The 6,179-nt window shown below is 39.2% G+C and overlaps 1 long non-coding RNA gene across 1 annotated transcript in view; it reads left to right on the forward strand.

The window, feature by feature from the left end:
• Positions 1-6,179, forward strand: part of LOC149747915 (uncharacterized) — a 35,806-nt gene that overhangs the window by 866 nt on the left and 28,761 nt on the right. The gene's annotated exons all lie outside the window — the stretch shown is intronic.

Consider the following 6,179-nt stretch of genomic DNA (forward strand, 5'->3'; position numbering starts at 1 on the left):
GAGGAAACGGAGGAAGTATTAATTGTTAAGTCTTCTGTGACAAGTTGTACCGTATAATTTGTCATGCTGAACTTTTCACTCTTTGAATGTGTGCTTTAAGTGGTGACGTTGCAGTCCCCCGACCCAGCTTTTGGTCACAACACAGTGACGCTACAGGAGGTGAGCTCCCCAGAGTCCGAATCCCTGTCTTTGGCAGTTTTCCCTCTTTCTTTTGCTTTTCTGCAGCCTCGGGGAGAGTTAATAGTTGGCTTGTTGTAAGCGCTCAAATTGTGGGCCAGTCCTGCGTGAAGCAGGGCCGGGATCAGGATGAATCAAAGTGCTGAGTGGATCCTGTCTTTAGGTAAAATTTTCGATAGTTCATGTTTTTTTGCGTTAATTTTTATTTTTCAGAATGTTGCATTAAATTAGTATTTTTCTGGGTTGCTGAAATTTTTGGCATCCCCTTAAATTTTTGCCCCTGAGTCATGTCTCTCACCAGGCCTTGGTGCTAGGTCCTGCAGACATAGGGTTGAAAAGACAAAAAGTCCTGTTCTTCAGGGAGTTTACTTTCTAATGGGAAAGAAGTTCGCAATTAACAATTTCATTGAATGAAAGAGGAATATAAAACAACGTAAGGGGGTAGAGAATGGGCAGTAGGGGCAGGGTTAAGGACTTTGGGTGGTCAGGAAGGTTTCTGAGGCTTTGGACCAAGATCCGAATGTTCAGCTGGCAATGCAGAGATCTGCATAGTAAGCAGAGGAAAGAGACTGAAGGCGCATAGCTTCTTCCAGGGCTAGAAGGAAGTCTAGAGCCTACAGAGCAAAAGACTGTAGGAGGTGAGGTCAAATAGGTAGAAGCCAGATCCTGTAGGACTTGGTTAACCGTTGGAGGAATGTTAGCAAGGGAGTGATTTGTTGAGTGAATATTAAAGTGATGGTAGCTTTTTTATCTACTAGGCATTTTGTAATATTAGCCTTTAATTCTCCCAATAACCTTAGGGTTTTCATTTTCTGATTGTGCTTAAAAGTGTAAGTTCATTCCCACAGAACCACCAGTCTTAGGATAAGTCCATGTACTTTCCTCTTTCCTCTGTGTTATACTGAGGAGTAATAATACTTGTGGGAGACTTGATTGCTTATAAGTACGTTTTCATATTACTTTCCCATTTGACCTCAGAGATCATCTTTATTCACCTTTTTTATTTTTAGATGCAAATATGTGAAATTTGAGGGGAGGGGGGGTTCTCATTAAATTAATTGCGCACCTGGACTACAACCTTTGAATCTTAACCACAGCTTAAAAGGTATGCTCCAGCAGTTATTTTTAAAATTTATTTTCAGAAAAAGGCTAAGATATTGGAAAAACTAAAATTACTATCGTAATATAAGGTAATATAAAGAGTGAAGCATGTTTTATTGCATGCTGGAATAGTTTGTTAGAGTCTTTTTCTTTAGGCTTATTAAGTTACTAAATATTGATTTTAACTATTAGAGCTTTAATTATGTTGAAATATTATTCTTAACTGAGAGTTAACTTTAACTTTTTCAGTAGGTTCATGAGCACCTGTTAGTTTCATTTTTAGTGAGAAATTTAGAAAGGGATATTCTGAATTTTACTGGATGTCAACAGATATATGTACCTCTTTTTTTTCTACAAATCAGTATCAATCAGAATTGTTGAGTTTTTAGGTGCAAAATGAAGTGCAGAGAGAATTGCCCTTATTCTCACCAAATCCTTATTGCAGATCTACAGCATGCAAGACATCCTGGAAATGTCTGGAAATAATTGGGACGTGGTACCTGCCCCTTTGCTTCCTATCTGGGCCAGCCACCTAATAGACGTAGATGCTCAGTAAATAATCTTTGAATAAAAAGCATCATGAGTACAGGGGGGAGGAGATAATGTGTACAAAATACAGCTGTGAACACTGGATGAGTCAAATATGTCTAGCTACCGTGGGAATTTTTATAGAACAGCGGAGTTACTGCTGTATGCCAGGATGAGATTACTCTGTAGGACAGGGTTTCTCAACCTCAGCACTACTGACATTTTGGGCCAGAGAATTCTTTGCTGTGGAGGCTATGCTGTGCATTGTAGGGTGTGTAGCAGCAGCCTTAACCTCTAACTCCCCCTGCCCCCCCACCCCAAGTTGTGATAACTGTCTCCAAACATAGCAGCGTATCCCCTGGGAAGTATGGTTGCCTCTAGATGTGAACCTTTGCTGTTGGGGATGTCTTTTAAGGGAATGGGGAGGAGAGTGGCCTTCCCTGGCATAGGAACGAAATGGGGGCAAGCTTAAGTGCAGGAGGATTTATCAAGAAAAATTAATTTGATGTGACATAAAGGGGTGGTGTGTAAAGTGGGCTAATATGAAAGGATGCTGGGTAGGGATATGGATGTGCTGCGTGCATACTTCAGAGTTGGAGTTTTATTTGGGAGGCAGTGGGAACCTATTAAGTTGTTGAGTAGAAGGGTGACAAGATCAGAGCCTTGCATTTTAGGAAGATGAATCTGGCAGTTACGTATGTGTGACCTGAATTAGAGTTAGGATGCAGGGGACTATTAAAGTAGTCCGGGAGAAGCAATTGTGGACCATGGTGGTGATAACGGAATCAGTGAAGTTTAGGGTATTTAGGAGAGTAGGCATTAGAGTAAACTGCATATGAGGAAGAGGAATCGAAGGTGACTACAATTTAATTTTGAGAGAGGGAGAATGGTAGTGCCGTGAAAGAAACTGAGATCACACAATGAGAAACGGGTTATAGAGGAATATGACGTTTCATTTTAGACATAGTGATTTTTTATTTATACATCTTTAAAATTTCCATTCTGGCTGAATGAGTTTTGATTAACTGATGTTGTAGGCCGTTTTGAAATGAAGTTCAGTTTTGGTTCTTCCCGAACAATACACCAGATTTCTAGACAAATAATTTTAGATCTAACTGCCTTTTAGACATCTTTTTAGTGCCATGAAGTTAGGTGTTGAAGAGACAAGAATGAAGAAAACAGTTTTGTCCACTAATGAAATGATGTGAAAGGGTTAATAATACATTCCATTTCCTGACCACCCTTTCCCTTTTCCTTATTACGCACACAAACCTGAGACAGGAGTAACCCAGTGAGTTTACTGCCTTGCCATAAGTGTTTTCATACTGTTGTGTAAAGGGCTGTGGAATACTAATGAAGAGCAGTTGACTGCATAGGTGCAAAAGTTCCCTTTGGGTTGGACCTTGAAGTCTGTGGAGGTAATTATGTGTTTTAGGAAGAGAGGGCAGGGAAGGCAAAGGCAGGTGGGAGCGACATTGGGTGCTTTATAATTCAGGTAGCTGTGTAGATGCATAGTTTGTGCAAACAGCTACAAAGTTCTAAGGCCCTTAAAATGTTAGACATAGGGTTCTAGTAAGCTTCACGCCAAAATTGTTGCTCTATTCTTACCTTTTCCTGGGTTCCAAAAATTACGTTTGATCATACAGGAATAACTAATTTAGATTAGTGAAGTGTAAGCCAATGTCAGTTCACAGACCAGAATTTGTCAGTTACTCCACAGGTGTTCATAAGGCACAGTGATACATATCTTAAAGTTATATTGTTAACATTACCAAAGTATTATGATAATTTTTTTCTAACCAACTGTGATGTTCTAATGGGCAGGAAGTTTGAAAATTGACGGAAGGTTCTTTCCCACCTTCATTAGTACAGCTCTCACACTTTCTTTTCCTGTGGTGCAGAGGGAGGGAGTGGAGAAGGATGGGGACAGAATGAGTAGACTTCTGGCTCTCCCTTGTTCATAGAATGAAATACAACATTCAAGACCTTTCATAATCTCAGTGCAACTTTTCTAATTATTACCTGTTAGAGGAGGTAAAGAGAAATTGAATAACAGTATACTGTAATATCTAATAACCTGTAGCTATGTCCCTTTCATTCAAAAAGGAAACCAAAAGACCCAAGGGGAAAGTGGTAAATCTGGGAGACACAGGCTTGCATTGGGCCTTGTGCTCAGTGATGATGACTGCTGAATGAATGCGTCTTGCTGCATTCTTGAGTTGCTTAGGTCACTAAGAGGGGCATTCGTCAGCTGTTCCTGTGAAGGCAGAACAGAATGGCTTTCATGAGCAGAACATTACAGGGTGGAGGGATACTCTTCAAATTAAAATTCTCTGATGTATTTGATAACCTTTGGCCAGCTTAAATTCTTAACTGTCTTTAACGGTTTTTCTACACCTCCCTTTTAGAGCAATAAGGTGAGAAATTATCGATATAAAATTACTCTGAAATTTAGCACATGCTGGGGCTTTAAAGGGAATTTGGCTAATAAATGTTGACTTAAAGAGGAAACAACTGCCTGACAATAATGTAGTTTTGAATTTATGTAGTACGTTTATAAAAATTAATACTGTTGACTCAAACACATGAAAAAATGTGCAGTTTTGAGAGTTAGCTAAATGTCTCCTAATACTTTAACATTTCAATCATATAACCGTAATAGTGAAATCACTTTTGTTTCTCTCGAAATCCTACCTGGTTGTAACTACCATAAATTTGACATTTATTCATCATCTACTAGGTAGAGCTCTTCATAATTGTAGCTCTTCATTTACCTCATGTTTTCAAAGTATTCTCGAGCCAGCATTTCTAGCTTTTCTCACTTTTTTTATGGGGTAACTGACATGTCCTGTGTCTTTTCCTTTTTTGTAGTTAAACAGCTTGAATTTATGACTGCTTTTTGCAGTGAAGCACACACCGTGGGAGAACCATGGGGGGGGGTCTATTTCTCAAGCACACTACTTTATTTGCTGTTGCTCTCAACACCAAGAAGTCTTTTACCAGCTGTGCAGCTTCAGGCAGACATTCCTGTGCTCTCCTTCCCTCTCAGGCTCAATTCTCTGAAGTCAGGCTTATCAGAAAAAAGCTAATCATAACCAGGATTGCCAGGGAAAAAAGAACAACTTTTTAAATGTTATGATAGAAAAAAGACTATACTGATTTAGCTTTAAGCTCACTTTCAACAAATTCTTATTTCACAAGGGTGAAGTCATTTTTTAGCGAATCTAATACATCTTAGCATATCAGAGCATTCAGGCTGGCTTACTTAACTGTATATTTTAATGACAAAAATGCCAAGTCACAGGAAAGGGAAGGACTATGCAAAACTAACCTAGTCTTAAGCTCTTAACTTCCAGTTTGCAGGAACTACTGTGACTTGAGGAACAAATGACGTGACCCATAAAAGTCTCGCCTTCTCAAATGAAAATTCAGTGCAGTGTCATGAAAAAAAGGGGGCAGCGTTTGGCAGGGCTGTTCTAGAATAAGGGAAATTTAAGCAATATGATCACGTATTCCCATCTGTGATCCTTAATTGGATCCTGGTTTGAAGAAGCCAGTTAAACCATTTCGGGGAGAACTGGGGAAAACTTGAATTGGGTGTTTGAAGATGTAAGGGAATTACTGTGAATTCTGTTAGGTGTGATGATAGTATATGATTAAGTAGAACAGTGTCATTTTTTTTTACATACAAGCTGAAATATTTAAGGGTGAAGTGTAACATATTTATAACTTCAATTACTGAAACTAAGCAATGAGTATGGTTGTGCCAGTTACCGATTTATTGCCTTACTTTGTGATACTGGAGCTGGACCTATAAACATTTCTCCTGTGCCGGCTGGTACCATGTTAAGCTTTGTCAGTAGGGTAGGTGGACAGACAGTGCACGAGGAAGGGGCTTCTTTTGTTTCTGTTTCTATGCACAGCTGCCAGGGGTGCTCTTGGGACACTGATGGTTAATTTTATGTGTCAAGTTGGCTGGGCCACAGGGTGCCTAGGCTTCTAGTCAGCGTTACTCTCCAACAGGCCTGACTCTCCACCTGGAGGGAAGGGAAGCCCTTTCCAAGGGTATTCTTTCCTTGGGTATTCTCTCTCAGTCCTAGAGTAGTAACCTTTTATCTCCTAATAGCTAATCCCATCGTTGGTTAATTTTTTATATCAAAATTATCCCTGTTCAAATTAAAGGTATGGTTTCTGTCTCCTGACTAGAACCTTGACTAATAACAATAATTACTATCATATTTCTACTGTTTTATGTTTGAAGTTTTCCTTAAGAGTTAAACTAAATTTCTGATCATTCGTTAAATATTTTACATAAAACAAAGGACTGTTTTCCTTTCTTGTAAGAGTTCAAAATATACAACCAGAGTCATGAC

This window comes from Delphinapterus leucas, chromosome 12 (genome assembly GCF_059928025.1).
Source record: "Delphinapterus leucas isolate spDelLeu-1000000601 "Yukka" chromosome 12, BTC_Dleu_Yukka2, whole genome shotgun sequence".
In the NCBI taxonomy this organism is placed as follows: Eukaryota; Metazoa; Chordata; class Mammalia; order Artiodactyla; family Monodontidae; genus Delphinapterus; species Delphinapterus leucas.